The 17510-nt window shown below is 49.6% G+C and overlaps 1 protein-coding gene across 3 annotated transcripts in view; it reads right to left on the bottom strand.

The window, feature by feature from the left end:
* PALD1 (phosphatase domain containing paladin 1) overlaps positions 1-17510 on the bottom strand; it is a 99399-nt gene that overhangs the window by 66383 nt on the left and 15506 nt on the right. The gene's annotated exons all lie outside the window — the stretch shown is intronic.

Below are 17510 nucleotides of genomic sequence, written 5' to 3'. Positions count from 1 at the left end.
CCATGGCCTTTCCCATTACACTGAGCTGCCCAGAGGAGGGAAAGACTAACTCAGGGCCGGGAACTCCAGGAAGGCTTCTTGGAAGAGGAAGCCACTAAACTGGGCTTTGAATGATGAAAAGCACCTGACTGACAAGAAAATCCTTCTGCACACAGGAAACAGCATAGACAGAGAGAGGCTTGGCACTATGCAGGCTTCCTAGGAAGTATTAAGGTACTTGTGAGGCCAGAAAAGAGGATGCGGTAAGGTCGGTCTGAGCCCCAAGAGCCCTGGGGACCATGCTAGAGAGTTAGGATGCTGCTCTGAGGGGTGAGATGGGCTGGCCAGGCTGGGGCAACAGGAAAGAGGCATGATGACACCCTGTGTCAATCTAAGATGGCTGCACGGAGGAGGCAACATGAGGGGAACCTCCTGAGCAAAGGTTAAATATTGTTCTGGGACTGTGGGGGCCCAGAGCTCTGCAGGCCTCACCCCAGCACCCCAACTAAACTTGGTTTCTCTGTAAAAAGAGAAGGGAAAGGAATTCATACCACCAATAGTCCAGGGTGCCAAGTTCTGCACCAGAGGCAAACTGATAAAATAGTAGGACCCTAAGTACACAGCTACCTAAGTTCCAGCCCAAGCTCTACCACCACCAGCTGTGTGACCTTGAAAGAAACACTTGACCTTTCTGTGCCTCAACAGCTATTCGATAAAGACAATAACCCTGCCCACCTTCAAAGGCTGAGAGGATTAACTGAGATAATCATCCCTATAGATGCCTTCCTGAACACGCATGGCCAGTGTTCAATGAATGTTCACTATGTTATTTCTCCATTCTGACCCACACTGAGGCTGAGTGAATTAACTTAGATCACAGGGCAAAGACACAGCAAAGCCAAGATTCAAAGTGGGGCCTCTCTGGCTCCGGCGCTCAGGTTTATTCCAGTCCAACAGGCAAAACAAAACCTGGACCAAAAAAAAGGAGTCCCCTTTGTGGCTCAGTGGGTTAAGAATCTAACTCGTATCCATGAGGATGTGGGTTCGATCCCTGGCCTCGCTCAGTGGGTTAAGGATCTGCCGTTGCCGGGAGCTGAGGTGTAGGTTGCAGACGTGGCTCCGACGCAATATTGCTGTGGCTGTGGTGTAGACCAGCAGCTGCAGCTCCAATTTGACCCATGGCCTGGAAATTTCCATATGCCATGGGTGTGGCCCTAAAATGACCAAAAAAAAAAAAAAAAACCTGAAACCCTAAAACCTAACACCGGCCAGGCATGGTTCCTCAGGCCTCCAGGTGGTTTCTGACAGGTGAAAGGTTCCACCAGCTCAACCCTCCAGGGTCCAAGGGACAAGTAGGGAGGAAAACAACAGGGCACAAGAGCAGGGAAAATAGCTCTCAGTTTCTCCCTCTTCCTGTTTATCTCTCCTCTCAATCCTGAAGCTCCTGGTAGCTATTTGTTCAGGGAAAAGTCCTGCCAAGAGTGACATCCTGCTAGTGGCTGCCCTGACAGCCTGTGCTGGGGGCACTGAGGCCCACGTCCCTGCAGACCCCTGCCCAGCCCCGGGAGGCTGCTTCACAAACAGGCTTTCATCAGAAGCCAGGGTCCAGGAAGGGGGACCTGGGCCAGGGAGCAGGGGCCGCTGCCACTGCCTCCTTGGTGCCAGCTGGCCCCCCTCAGTTCCAATTGAGCAGCTCTGATCAACTGATGAGAAAGATTCGAGGAAATGACTGTATGCCTGGGATGGGTGCTGCTCTGGGTAGCAGTAGAGACTCAGAGCATGGGCTATGCAGGCAGGCAGACCCAGTGTTCAATCGTGGCTGACCAATGACTTGCTGTGTGACCCTGGCCAAGTTACTGAACTTCTCTGAGCCTAGGTCCCTTACCCGTAAAATGAGGCTAATATTAGTACGAATTCATAAGGATGTGATGAGGATTACATGAGACAACATAGGGGAAGGGCTGGCACCTAGTAAATGTGAATAAATATTATTTATTTTCATTTCCACTGTCAAGTGGATGCCTTCACTCAATCCTGAAGATCTGAAGGGCCTTTAAAATATGTTCAGGGGAGTTCCCATTGTAGCACAGCGGAAATGAATCTGACTAGTATCCATGAGGTTGCAGGTTCAATCCCTGGCCTCGCTCAGTGGGTCGGGGATCCAGTGTTGCCGTGAGCTGTGGTGTAGGTCACAGACATGGCTCGGATCCCACGTTGCTGTGGCTGTGGCGTAGGTCGGTAGCTGTAGCTCCAATTCAACCCCTAGCCTGGGAACTTCCATATGCCCTGGCTGCACCCATTAAAAAAAAAAAAAAAAAGAATGCTCAAAAGAATGATTACAGCCTTCAAAAGGAATGAAGTTTTAACACATGCTAAGACACAGATGAACCTTGAAGACATTATGCTAAGTGTTTAAAAAAAAAAACTAGACACAAAAGGACAATTACAATGAATTCCACTTATAAGAGATACCCAGAGCAGGCAAACTCAGAGACAGAAAGTGGAAGGGGGGTTACCAGGGCCAGGGGGTAATGGGGACTTAGTGTTTAATAAGCACAGAATTTCCACTTGGGAAAAAAAATTTTTTTGGCCATGCCCTCAGCATTCAGAAGTTCTCAAGTCAGGGACTGAACCTGAGCCACAGCAATGACAACACTAAATAAATCTTTAACCCATTAGGCCACCAGGGACAATTTTTAAATTATGGAGCTGGAAGGTGGTAAGGGGTGAACCAACAGTGTGAACACACTTAATGCCACTGAATTGTCCACTTAAAAATGGTTAAAGGGGTAGATTTTATATATGTGTGTACGCACTATTTACTGAGTTGTGTCTATTTTACCTCAATAAAAATAAATAAATAAATAAATAAATAAGGCCCATTCAAAAAGCTGAATTTCCATATTCATTTCTGTCCCGGTCCTTGGAGAGTTCAGGGTCAGGTATGATACAGGTGGGACAGGTATGGTACTGGCTAAAGCACCACCTCCCAGGAAGCTGGTACCACAGAACTGAGTGGAGAGAGCTGAGGAAGAGATACACAGGCTACCTCCAAGGTCAATGAGGGCTTCAAGGAGGTAGCTCCCCCGCCAGATGTGCACCAGCCCCAGACTGAGCCACTCCTCCAGGCTCTTTCCAGCACAAGGCCACTCCGCTACACAAGGCTGGAGCGAGAAGCAGCAGACCACAGCTGGGGGCAGAAGGTGGGCAAGGCCAGGGGTGAGAGGGCTTGGAGGCTGGGGTAGATAGGATAAGCTCCCCCATGAGTCACCTTGTGACCTTGAGAAGTCACTTCCCCTTCAGAGCTTCTGAAGCCTCTTTAGTTTCCCTCTTAGTAAAACAAGGATTTTACCCCATCCCCCAGCAAGTACCCCTGGATCTACATCCTAGAGAAGTGTTTGTGTCCACCAAAAGACAAGCAGCGGTGTTTAGCAGCTTTCTTCATAATCCTCCCCCAAACTGGAAATAAGGCAAAAGTCCATCTAAAGAAAAAAATACACATACTGGAATACTATATGGCCATGAAAAGGAATACTATATGGCCATGAAAAGGAACCAGCAGCAGCATCACAGATGAATCTCTGAGTTTATGTTGAGGAAGAAGCCAGAAGGAGCCAGATTAAAAATAGCTCACACTGTGTGATTCCATTTACATCAAGTTCAAGAACAAGGGAGACCAATCCTTAAAAGGCACTTGGATGCATGACCATTTGAGAGTATAGGATGTTCCAGTAATTGACTAGAAACAGATCTCAGGGATTCCAGGCCACTGAAAATGTTCTATATCTTGATCTGGGGATGGGTTACCTAGGTGATATATCTTTAACAATTCATCAAACTATGCTCTGATTAACTTTCTGAAATTTACATCTCAATTTACAAAATAAAATACAACCAACTACTAATGCATACTCTGTCTTCCTCTGAGGACCCCAGTGAGGTGACACTGAGAAGCCGTATGCAGAAGAGTTACACAGGTGTTGGGTGGTAGATAAGAACATAGGTTGGGAGTCAGAAGGCCCAGGGATCAAGTCCTGATGCTCCCTCTGACCAGATACAATTTTTTTGTTAACCAAAAAAAAAAAATTCTTTTTTTTAACTACAGAATTTATGCTTACTGTCACAAGTCAAACAAAGATGTATAAAGAAAAAGGTTTTGGAGCTCCCTGATGGCCTAGTAGTTAAGGGTTTGGCATTGCCACTGCTGTGGCTCAGGTTTGATCCCCTGCCCAAAAACTTCCACATGCCATGGACGCAGTCAAAAAAAGAAAAAAAAATGTGTGCCCTTCCCATCCAGTGCAAGCCCAGCTCTTTTAAGCTTCCTTCTAGAGCGCAAGACAACATAGACATCCCTCCCAGCTAATTACACCTCACTCCAACCCTGACTAAGGGTGTCATATCATTTCATTGTATCGCTACTCATTCAACAAATAGCTACTAAGTATTGACCATGTCAACCAGATAGGCAACTAGGAGCAGACCTCCCACAAGACAGAAAAAAAGAGAGAGAGAGAGAGAGAGTCAACAAATACAATAATGACACATTGTGTACACTGTGATGAGGGCTCCAAGGGCTGATATGCTGAGATAGAAAATGAGAAAGGCAGGAAAAGGATATACAGGAGTTCCCGCTGTGGTGCAGTGGGTTAGGAATCTGACTGCTATGGCTTGGGTCACTATGGGGGTGCAGGTTTGATCCGTGGCCTGACACAGTGGGTTAAAGGATCCAGCATGGCTGCACCTAAGGCATAGGTTGCAGCTGCGGGTTGCATTCAATCCCTGGCCCGGGAACTTCCATGTGCCATGGGTACAGCCATTAAAAAAATACTTTTTTAATAAAAAATTGTTTAATTGTTAAATAAATTAAAAAAAATAAAAGGATATACACATCTTCCTCGACTTATGACAGGGTTACATCCCAGTAAACTCAACCTAAGTTGAAAATATCACAAGTCAAAATTGCATTTAAGGAATTCGCACTGCAGTGAAACAGGATCACCCAAGCCCTTTCTGAACATGCTCAGGACACTTACATTAGCCTATAGTTGGGCAAAATCATCTAATCCAAAGCCTATTTTATGATACAGTGTCGAACCCCTTATGTAGTTTACTGAATACTGTACTCAAAGTGAAAAACAGGACAGTTGTGTGGGTGCAGACTGGTCGCCATCACCCGTGTGACTGTGCGGCTGATGGAGCTGCAGCTGCGCTGCCCAGCAGCACCAGATTTGCACAGCACACATCACGAGCCTAGGAAAAGCTCCAAATTCCAAATTCAAAGTATGGTTTCTACTGAACATGCATCGCTTTCACGCCATCGTGAAGCTGAAGAATCCTAAGCTGAACCATCGTGAGTTGGGGCCTGTCTCTATTTTAGATATGATGGTCACAGCACACCAGGCAGAGGATGTACTCTGTGCCAGCAGCCCGCGCACGTGGAGAAAACAGAAGTGAAAGGAGACAGTGTGGTCTCTGGGGCATGGCTGCACATCCCTGGGCACTTACGTCCTATCGGTCTTACTTCTTTAGGACAGGCTACCAAAATGTGGACTATTGAGACGAAAAGCCCTATGTGTTTTAAAGACCAGATAACTGCCATATTACTACTTATCCAAAGGTTGTGGCACTTTGTACGGCAGGTGGAATGGCTTCAGAGGGCTGGTTTCCCCACATCCTCGTGGTTCCGGAGCCTTTCCATTTCTGCCCACCTGACAGCTCTCTCCTTCTACATGACAGCACTCCATGCCCAATCCGCAGAGTGGGGGAAATGACAGTTCCTCCGCTTCAGGCGGCTGTGGTGAGGTTCAGCTGAAAAGTAAATCCACCTCACCTGCTGAGCCCAGAGTCAACAAGGGGGGCAGGCTGCTACAGCATTTGTGCTGACCCTGCAATTACGTTAACAAAGGGAGCTTCCTAGGGGGAGCCTGGAAGCCTCAAACCCACAAGATGTAGCATGGCTGCCCCTGGAAACAGGGATACAGGGAGGAGGAGGCAGAAACCAGAAACCAGGGCTCAGCCAAAAAAGCACTGGGCTGGGAGTCAAGAGACTAGGCTCAAGTCAACCTTTCTGAGACTCAGTTTCCTCCTCTATTAAGTGGGCCGATTTCCTCCCTGTTGATGCGGCCACTCTACAATCACTTCTGGGGCACCTACTATGCAGGGCATTACTCTAGGAGCTAACTGTACAGAATAAAAATTCCTGCCTCATACTCGCTAGCTAGAGACACAGAAATAAACTATGTAAAATAGTAAAATATACAGTATATCAGATGATATGTGATTAAAAAAAAAAGCAAAGGGTTATGGTGACAAGGTGGGACAGTTTAGGGCATCCAAGGGAAGCTCCACCTTTGAGTAAAGACTTAAATGAAGGGACATGGCGAGCTCTGGGGCTCAGGGAGGAAAATCACCCCAGGTGGGGAGGACCAACTTTGCAAAGGCCCTGAGATGGGTTTGCAGGGAACATGAGGGGGCCCGTTTGGCTGGGGCAAGGTAAGCCAGAGGGCGGGTACCAGGTGGAGGTGTGCTGGAGGCTGGGGTGAGGACACTGGCCTGCACTGTAGGCAAATGAGGAACCACTGAGGGACATGGGGCAGAAAAGTGACCTGATCTGACTTTTATACTCTAACAGGGTCACCCTGGCTGCTGTGTCAGAAGAATCTGTCAGGGGGCAAGAGCAGAAGCCAGAAGCCTGCTAGGAGTCCACCGTCATTGGGCAAGTGGTGCTGGCAGCCTGGGCCAGCAAGGCAGTCTGTGCTGGAACCATCCTGATGGTGAAGCCAAGAGGACTGGCTGACGTGCTTCTGAGGTGGGAGAGAAACAGATGCACCACGGACGACTGAAGGTTTGGCCTGAACAACCAGAGGGAAGGGCTGCACAAACAGAGGTGGAAACAGCAGGCCTTGAGACGGGGAAAGAAAGAGGAGCTGGTCCAAGACCTGTGTGGCTCCCTCTGCAGAGCAGTGAGAAAGCCAGAGAGGGGGAAAGGCAGGGTGGAGGGAAGTGAGGGCAGCATGTCTGAGCCGCTACAGGCCTTGCTGCTCACAGAGCCCCAGCCCCGGGCAGCTGCTCAGGGACCCACTTTCCAGGTGGAAAGACAGGGGACGGACTTCCACAGCGAGCCCTTCACACCCAGGCCTGAAAGGGCGGGATGAGCCCAGGCAGGGAGGCAGGAAACCGCCACCCACCACCCCAGACGAGGACCACCACCCAGGAAGTCCGCAGGATCCCAAGAGGGGATGGAGGACTCTGGGTTGTCCAGAGCTGAGACCATGACTCAATCCAGACTCCAAGCTGTCTGCTTTAGGATCTGTGAGCTCCTCCCTGCCGCCCCAGTTGGAATGTAATTCACATACCATAAAATCCACCCTTATTGGCGTTCCCATCGTGGCTCAGGGGTTAATGAATCCGACTAGGAACCATGAGGTTACAGGTTCGATCCCTGGCCCTGCTCAGTGAGTTAAGGATCTGGCATTACCATGAGCTGTGGTGTAGGTCGCAGATGCAGCTCACATCTGGTGTTCCTGTGGCCTCTGGGAACCTCCATATGCTGCGAGTGTGGCCCTAAAAAGACAAAAAGAAAATCACCCTTATTAAATTAATTAATTAATTAATTTCAAGGGCATTTAATACGTTCACAATGTTGTGCAACCACCACTACTAACTCCAGAAATCCCAAACCCCCAAAATATAACCCAGCAACTCCATTCCTAGGTATCCAAAGACTCGAACATGAATGCTCTAGTCACAACAACCAAAAGGCAGGACGTCCACCAAGTGATAAATGGAGAAATAAAATGAGGCATATTCATACAATGGATTAATATTCAGTTATAAAAAGAAATGAAGCACTGATAGACACTAAAGATAAACTTTGATGATATTAAGCCAAGTGAAAAAAGCCAGACACAAAAAGTCACAAATTATGATTCCATTTATGAAGTACCCAAAATAGGTAAATCCATAGAGACAGAATGCAGATTAGTGGTTGCCAGGGGCTGGGGAGAGGGGAGCATCAGGAGTGACTGTCTTATAGACACAGAGTTTCCTTTTGGGTGATGAAAGGTTTTGGATGCTGAATATTATTAATCATCAAGGAAATGCAGATCAAAAGTACAATGAGCTATTACCTCGCACCTGTCAGGATGGATATTATAAAACAAAAATAAAAAAAGAGAAAAGTGTTGGCAAGGATGTGGGGAAACTGGAACCCTAGCATGCAGTCGATGGGAACGCAACATGGCACAACCAGTATAGAGAACAGCATAGCAGTTCATAAAATTTAAAAACAGGAGTTCCCATCGTGGTGCAGCAGAAAAGAATCCAACTAGGAACCATGAGGTTTCGGATTTGATCCCTGGCCTCACTCAGTGGGTTAAGGATCTGGTGTTGCCGTGAGTCACGGTGTAGGTCACAGATGCAGCTTGGATTCTGCGTTGCTGTGGCTGGGGTGTAAGCCGGCAGCTGTAGCTCTGATTCGATCTCTAGCCTGGGAACCTCCATGTGCTCCAGGTGTGGCCCTAAAAGGCAAAAACAAAACAAAACAAAAAAAAACCTTAAAAACAGTATTGCCAGATGATCCAGCAATCCCACTGCAGGTATTTACCCAAAAGAATTGAAATCAGGAGTTCCCGTCGTGGCGCAGTGGTTAACGAATCCGACTAGGAACCATGAGGTTGCGGGTTCGGTCCCTGCCCTTGCTCAGTGGGTTAACGATCCGGCATTGCCGCGAGCTGTGGTGTAGGTTGCAGACGCGGCTCGGATCCCGAGTTGCTGTGGCTCTGGCGTAGGCCGGTGGCTGCAGCTCCGATTCAACCCCTAGCCTGGGAGCCTCCATATGCCGCGGGAGCGGCCCAGGAAATAGCAACAACAACAAGAACAACAACAAAAAAGACAAAAGACAAAAAAAAAAAAGAATTGAAATCAGGGTCTCAAAGCAGATATTAGCAGATCATGTTCACTAGATATAACAGCCAAAAGGTAAAAGCAGTCCAAGTGTCCATTGATGGATGAATGGATAAAGAAAATGGAATATTATTCAGCCTTTAAAAAGAAGGAAATTCTGCAATATGCTACAACACAGATGAACCTTGAGGACATTATGCTAAGTGAAATAAGCTAGTCACAGACAAATATGCATTCACTCATACATGAGGTATCTTAAACAGTCAAATCCATAGACTCAGAGTGGAAGAGTGGTTGCCAGGGGATAGGGGGAGAGGGAAGTGAGGAGCATAAAGGTTCAGTTAAACAAGTTGAATAAGCTCCAGAGATCTGCTGTACACCACTGCCCTTACAGTCAAAAAAAAGATATTAGGAGTTCCCATTGTGGCTCAGTGGGTTAAGGACCCAGTGCAGTCTCCATGAGGATGTGAATTCAATCCTTGGGTTCACTCAGTGGGTTAAAGATCCTGAGTTGCTGCAAGCTGTGTTACCGGCTGCAGAGGCAGATCAGGTCTTGCGGTGGCTGTGGTGCAGCACAGTTGCAGCCCTGATTTGACCTCTAGCCTGGGAACTTCCATATGCTGCAGGTGTGGCCATGAAAAGAAAAAAAAAAAGAGATATTGTACACTTAAAATTTTGTTAAGAGGGGAGTCCTCAGGTTAAGTGTTCTTACCACAATAAAATTCAACAAATTTTTAATGTTTGGCAACTAGGGAGAAGTGAAGGTTGCACAACTTTGTGGCTGTACTAATAAATACCATTGAATTGCATACTTTAAAACAGTTAACTTTATGTTTATGTGAATTTTACCTCAATTTAAAAAAAGGAATGAGCAGACCCTAGGTTATTCAAGTGACCATCTCACAAGCAGGCGCCACTGTGCAATTTGGGGCTGGAGTCTGCTCCTGTGTTAGTGATCCAGTTCCTTCTTCAGGAAGGCCAGATGACATCACTGCACACAGCACAGCCAGAGGCTGTGGTTCAAGTAAGAGAAGGGGGATAGGGTGGAGAACTGAGCAACCCAGAGCCCCTGGCAGCCTGGATGTGCCCAATTCATAGGCCTGGCATCTCAGCAGTCAGGACCCTGTTCTTGCTGAGAGCAGGCCTGTGAACTGAGCATCTCCGTTTGTGCCAAATTCTTGGAGGAATTGGGTTTAAGAGCCATTAGATGCAGATTTCAGTAGCGCCAATATTTCACCCTTATCTTCGATCAAATGAGCTAGTTTTCCAGGTTATCAAGAGATGCCCTATTAAAGCAGACATTTGGGGACTCACTCACTGGCAGTTTAGGCTCAGATGTGAGTGGGGTCAACCACCCATATCTTTTTGAGTTCTGCATCCTCGGATTCAACTAACCTCAGATCAAAAATATTTGGGAAAAAAAAAATCCCAGAAAGTTCTGAAAAGCAAAACTTGAATTTGCTGTGTACTGGCAATTATTTACATATCATTTACATTGTATTTACAACTATTTACATAACATTTACATTATATTAGGTATTATAAGTAATTGAAAGAGAGAGAGAGAGATTTAACAGATAGAGGAGGAAGTGCATAGGTTATATGCAAATACTAAGCCATTTTACTTAAGTCACTGGAGCTCCAGCAGTGGTTTTGGTATTCGTGGGGGTTCTGAAACCAATCCCACCCAACCCCCCAGGATGCTGCCACGGGACAACTGTAATCAAAATGACCCCCAACTAGCCAGCCAGGCCAAACTTTAGGAAGGCAACTCTGCACAGCAGGCCCGAGCGACAAAAGCAGGGGAAACAGGCCAGCTCTCCGCTATCAACCCAACATGGGCAATTTCATTTCAATTCACTTCCTTCCAATTAAATGAACACTGTTCATTTGAAATGGGTCAGCTTTCTGGCTTTATTGTTTCACTCTGGGTTTATTTCATGTTGGCTTTATAGTTAGATGAAAACTATGTAAGTCTAAGCACTTACACCTAGTTTTACATTTGTACATTTAAGGTATAAGAAACTGTAAGTCAACAAGCAATGCTTTTTTTTTTCCTTTAAAAGGGAGTCCACCCAAAAAAAAAAAAAACACACACATACTTATGATTCCATTTGTATGAAATATCCAGAACAAGCACATCTATAGAGGCAGAAAGTGGACCTGTGGGGTGGGAAGCAATGACTAATGAGAACAGGGTATCTTTTGGGGCTGATGAAAATGTTGTAAGATTAATACTGTAGTGACAGATGTACAACTCTGTGAATACACTAAGAGCTACTAAATTGTGCACTTTAAATGGCTGAGTTGCACGGCATATGAGTTAAATGTCAATAAAGCTATTTTTAAAGGGGGGGTGTCGACCTATTACCCAAGTTTGAGCAGCATTAAGCTGGAGAAATCACAGGGAAATCAACAAACCCATCTATGCATCACTTCCCTTCCAGGCCCACTCCCCTCTCCCTCCTATATTGTCCCCAAGGGCTCAAGAGACAGAGGCTAAAACAAAACTCTTAAGTGACAAGCCAAGCCCACCCTGGGTAAGCAGGTGGCTGCCTGAGAACACCACAACACAGGATTCCTAGCTCCTGGAATCTACTTCACACAATACTACGAAAGCACTATTTTGAATTATTAAAGTAGGAAAAACTTAAAAACAATGAAAACAGCCAATGTCAGTAAGTATGCAGGGAATGGGATACATCAATGACAGTGTCATGGAAAGAAGCATGACACTGCGGATTTGGAGCTTCAGTGACCCAACTGGCTGGGGTTGGGGGACAGAGCCAGGAGTAGGCAAATCTGAGCACAGGTGGCCCCCCTCCTGGGGAGGCAGCAGACATATCCCTACCCTCTCTCTACCCACACGCCAGCACAGCCAGCCACAAAGGACAGGGTCCCTATCAGTGAGACTCCAAGCACGCTGACCAAAACAGTCTGCCTCAGCAAGGAGCCACTCCGCTATAACAGGAGGGGAAGCCTCAAGGGTTCCTCTTTGGTCGACCCAGCAAATTTCCCTCTCCTTGGGCCTGTTCCTTCCGGCCAGACGCTTTACCAAGACAGGAAGAGGAAGCCCCCGCTGGCAGCTGTGGGTGGGAGGCAGTGAAGGAGCAAGCAGGCGTGCACGTCCACCCTGACGCCCAGCTGCCAACCTGTCTGCCCCAGGACACACTGACCCCTTCTGTCCCAAAGCCGCCCTCCTCCAGAAACCTGCTTGGAATCAACCACCTCCAGGAAGCCTTCCTTCTGTCTCCGCAAAGCCTCACTGAGCCCCAGCTTGGAACCAGGGGAGGGAGGAGGGAGTGGACACCTGTTTGCATGGTCCAGGCCCTCACCTCTCAGCCCTCAGCTCAGGGGTGGCAGATGGCAGGGCTGGGAGCACCCTCCTAGGGCTAAGGGCTAAGTGAGAAAGCGGGTGCCCACGACGTTGGACCAAGTGCACAAATCCACACAGAGGCACAGGAGAGCCAACTACAGCTGGAAGAGGTCTTCTAGGCTCTGCCAATCAGGGCCCTGGGAAGCTGAGGGGGTCAGCACCAACCTCAGGGAAGCAGGAGAAAGATTCAGAAACTACAGTATAGCCATCAATGTGGACACATCCACCAGCCGCTCTGTGACCAGCAGCCCTGGGATTGACTCCTTCCCGGGGTCTGCAATTCCAGGGAAAGGAAAAGAAAAGGGGAGAAGTTCCCCTCTGTGCTTTCTAAACAGAATCTTCCAAAATGCCCAGTGTCGCCGCCCTCCACCCTGGGGAAGGCCCGCACAGAGGCCACATGGCCTGCCAGGATGCAGAGGCTGGCAAAGTCCGAGATCATCTGAGGGCACCCACTTCTCTCCCCCCTGCATGCCCCCGACCTAACCTCTTGGCAGTGGGGCTGTTTCTCATGGGCGAGGGCGGGAAGCCCTGGACCCACAGCCAGCCCAGCACCACACCCTCCCTCCCTCCTGGAATTTTCAAAAGCCCTGCTCCCTGGGAGCCCACGGGGTCAGAAGCGGCACCCCAGTTCCCAGCTGCTCCCCATGGCCTGCCATGGGCATAGTGGTTACCCCAGATGCCCCGTGTCTCTCCCTCATCAAAGTGCCCCAGCCTCAGGACAAGCAGGGGCATTCTTTAGACCTAAAGCCAGTCCACTTGTCAGTTACAGGAAATAAAACACCTTCCAAGGTCCAGGAATTCCACTATTAGGCATTCACTCCTTAGGAGAGGTTTCAAAGGCTTCGATGCATTCCTGAGGAGGGGGACCTATTATTTACCTATGGGCATCCTCAGCTAAGAGCAAAAGTAGGCATGTTGATACTGGGGCGGGAGCAGTCTGAAGCCCCATCTCAAAAATGAGGGGCCCCCAGGAGGGCTGGTGGGCATTTATAAGAGGATCAGGGGGAGGGTGTCCCCTGAGGAATGAGGGGACCACGAACATGATTCCTTAAAGGAGAGCGGAAGGCCAGAACTCCAGAGGGCCTCTAGCTTATGTCCTAATAGGGACACCAGGGCTGCCTCAGAGCCCAGTGTGGGAGGGACAGCAGGTCCCAGCAAGGTCTCTCCTGACAGGCCCGAAGTGCTGAGGGTGGGCCCCACCCCAGGTCTGTGGATCTGCGCCATGTTCCCAAATACACCAAGCTGTCACATCTCTGCACAGGCTGCTCCTGCTTGGGAAGCCGTTCTCATCCTTGCAAACTCTTGGCCATCCTTCAAGGCCCACCTGAAGTGCCACCTCGTCCCCAGGCAAGCCCTCCCCTCATTCCAGCTCCAACAGTAGCTGGCACCACCCCGGGAAGCAGTGGGGTGTGGCATAAGGTGCCTCTCTCACCTGGCAGGGGCTGAGTCTCACTCACCTTTGGTCCCCTGTACCTCAGACTCAACCCGGGTCCAGGAAAGGCCAGGAACCAAATCAAGATGCCATCCGGGTGCCTCCCTGCCGTGAGGCACTGTGCAAGCACCCGGCCTCTGTGGCCTCAAAGCTCTCTTCCTCTGCTGAGAAAACTAGAATCATGGCAAGAGTGGCACCTAAAGAGCACTTACTATGAGCCACAAGCCACCCCAAGGGCTCTCCGTGTGCTATGGAGACCTTTCATCCTTATGACCTTCTTATAAGGGAGTTACTATTATTAATCCTGTTACACAAGGAAATCAGGCACAGAGAGGTTAAGTGAGTTGACTGGTGCCAGAAAGCTAAAGAGGAAGAAAGCCAAAATTCAGACCCTAGTGGTCTGGTTCCAGACCCAGTATTATTATTATTTTTGTTTTTTTAATAGGGCTCCATCTTGTTCTTTTTCTGGGGGGAAGGGGATCATTGTGAGATGGTTTAACATGAAGTTTTTTGTTTTTCTAAGTTTTATTGAAGTATAGTTGATTTACAAGGTTGTGATAATCTCTGCTGTTCAACAAAGTGATTCAATTACAGATATACACATATCCATATTCTGTGTGTGTGTGTCTTTTCTAGGGCCGCACCTGTGGCATATGGAAGTTCCCAGGCTAGGGGTTGAATCGGACCTGTAGCCACCAGCCTACACCAGAGCCACAGCAACGCCAGATCCTAGCTGCATCTGCAACCTATACCACAGTTCACGGCAATGCCGGATTCTTAACCCACTGAGCAAGGGCAGGGATCGAACCCACAACCTCAGGCTTCCTAGTCGGATTTGTTAACCACTGAGCCATGACGGGAACTCCCACACATCCATATTCTTAATCATGTTCTTAATCACTACAGGTCTACTGAGGGGAGGAAGGTGGTCAGCTGTCAGGACAAGCTCTGAGTGGAAGAGGAATTCAGAGATTTGAAAGGCTAGTTCTCCCCAGGCCTTCTCTTTCCGAAGATCCCAGCCACAGACCTAGGAGGAGCAGCAGGGCCTCCTCCCACACCCAGCCTGCTGCTCCTGAGCTCAGCCCCTTACTGAGTGCCAGTTACAGGAAAAATGAAAGGCCCATCTGCAAGCCCCTTGGCCCAGACCCAGGAGGTGCATGGCTGCCCACTGGGAAGCAGAGCCATAATTTGGGGCTATTCTTAGCAAACCACTGGCTCCCCTCCCAGAGGCCTGGCAGGCGCAGGCCCAAGCTTCGTACACCCTGCCTGCAAGCATGTAGAGATCCCACAGGGCTAAGGAGCGACTGGTGGGCAGGAAGTGAGGACAAAGCCCTCCAGCTTTCAAACCAGAGGAGTCTGGCCTGCCAGCCTTCCCAAGGCCAAGCACCTGGGTGCTGAAGTAGCTCTGGAGAGTCCTGGCCACAGGGGAAGGCTGGTCACCAAAGCTCCACTGCCTCCACGTCTGCTCTGCACCAGACCTTGGGCCACGTGCTTTCCACTGATTATCTCACTCTCACCAGGAGGAGCTAGACTTTAAAGATGAGTGAGTTAAGGCAGTAGGCAACTTGCCCAGGTCACGCGGTGAGTTAGTGTCCAGCTGTATCCCCCCATCTCCAGGTTGGGCCACAGCCCTTCCTGTCCCAGCCTGGGGTTTGGTGGAGGGGCAGTCCATACCAGAGAGCAAAGGTCTCATCAAAGACCCAAGGGCATGTCAACTCTTTCTCTCCCCCTGGGATTGTCCCTTCCCTGCCAGAAACCCTCAGGCCTGGGCTCAGAGGGGAGTCCCCAGCCAGGTGCCTCCCCTCCCCTGGCTGCCACACTTCAGGAAACTCTGGAAACACCAGGGAGATGAGCCTTAAAGTCTGGAGCATCCCTGCTGGTGAGTCAGGTGTGCATCTGGTCCTGTAACTTAGCGAGTGAGGTCAGAGGACTCAAAGGTGAAACAGAGGATACTGAGCCCTTTGGGATCTTCAAACCCCAAAGTGGGAGTCTAGAAACAAAGCCACACCACACAGCACCTGCACCACCACCACCCCAAACACGTCAACTTTCAGGCTCTGCTGCCACCATCATAGGGATACCTGAACAGCAGGTTCCCACCTCTGTTCCCACCTCGGTTCCCACCTCTGACTGTGTCTTGGCCTCGCTGCCAGGTGACTCAGCAGGTATAAGGGTCTATGTCCCGGGGCTCACAGTCAACTCCATCCCTGCCCAGGGGTTCAAGCCACATCCGTGTGGCTCCACATCTCATGCGCATGAATACCAGCTCACAGCTATGTCTGTGCTCCCATGAGCCCGCCCATATGTCTGTCCACTTCCATCAGCCAAATCTCCATGCCCGAGTAGATCCGTCTACACAGTATCTGCAGCCCGTGTGTGGTCCACGTTTGTATGTTCACACTGTCTACCCCTGCATGTGTCTGTGCCCCGAGGTGCTTGCCCGCCTCCCATTGTCTGCCTGTGTCTGCCTTCCCACCCGTCTGGACGCTGTTCCTCCCTGGCCCCGCCCATGCAGCTGTAAACCTGAGCACGTCTGCCCACGCCAGCATTCCCCAACTGTGCCCCGGTGACCCCGTGTGTGCCATCTATCTGGAGGCAGGTGGGTGTGCTCCCCCATGTGCTCACAATGCTGGCCAAGGACTAAAGGGTGAGTTCACCAACTCCCACCCCCAGAACGGCACCCAAGGCCATGGGCATGAGCACACTGCCACCTCCGCAAAGCATTCCAGAAAGAGAGACCTGCCAGGGATGCTGGGGGAGGTGGCAGAGCCCTAGACACAGCAGAGCCTCAGAGATGAGGTCAGTGATGCCCTACGTACCACTCACCTCAATCCAGCCTGGCCAGGTCCGCCCACCTCCACCACCCCAACTCCAACCCCCATGGCCAGTGAGGGGAAGATTGTCTGCACTCACAGGAAACAGTGTCTGGCTCAGGGCCTCCAGCCTGCCAGGCTCATCCCCAGCCTCCCTGCAACAGACTCTTCAGAAAGGAAGTGAGGACTTCCTCCTGTAAGGCTGGATCAAGACCCCAAACCTCAGGAACTCCAGGGAGGCTGAGAGAGTCCTGTGGTCTGCCTGACCCCAGAAACCAATATATTCCTTCAGAAATCCACCAGGAAGCAAAAACAAAAACAGGAGTTCCCGTCGCGGCTCAGTGGTTAATGAATCTGACTAGTATGTATGAGGATGCATGTTCGATCCCTGACCTTACTCAGTGGGTTAAGGATCCGGCGTTGCCTCGAGCTGTGGTATAAGTTGCAGACACGGCTCAGATCCCGCGTGGCTGTGGTACAGGCCAGCAGCTGTAGCTCCAATTCAACCCCTAGCCTGGAAAGCTCCATATGCCACAGGTGCGGCCCTAAAAAGACAAAAGACAAAGAAAGAAAGAACAAAAGCAAAAGCAAAGAACCCACCTGGGAGCGGGGCTGGGGAATACCCCTGCTGCTCCCTGTCCATGAAGGGGGGTGAGAGGCCCTAACAACTAACAGGGAAATAAAAAAGGATGGATATGGAGGCAGAACATTTTAAACATACCTGCATGGTTGCACAAGAACTAGATCCCAGCTCCCTGGTGATCCAGCCTGTGTCACTCATTCAGCAATTAATCATGTGTAGCCTTTTGGTATTTTCACTAATATTATTCGTCTGGGAGCAGTATGGAAACCCAGTATTCACGAACTTTCTCTGTGCTCACATCGTGTCTCCCCCAGAGGGCTGAGGACAGACCCCCTCCAACTCCTCCCATTCTCCCTGGCAGAGCCCAGTGCCTGGCATTTAAGCGCTCAGTCCCTGGGTCCACGGTGCTCTGCAGGAAGCCAA

Source organism: Phacochoerus africanus, chromosome 15, assembly GCF_016906955.1.
Source record: "Phacochoerus africanus isolate WHEZ1 chromosome 15, ROS_Pafr_v1, whole genome shotgun sequence".
Taxonomy (NCBI): domain Eukaryota; kingdom Metazoa; phylum Chordata; class Mammalia; order Artiodactyla; family Suidae; genus Phacochoerus; species Phacochoerus africanus.
Note: the sequence above shows the minus strand (reverse complement) of the source record. Positions and strands in the feature narration are given on the sequence as shown.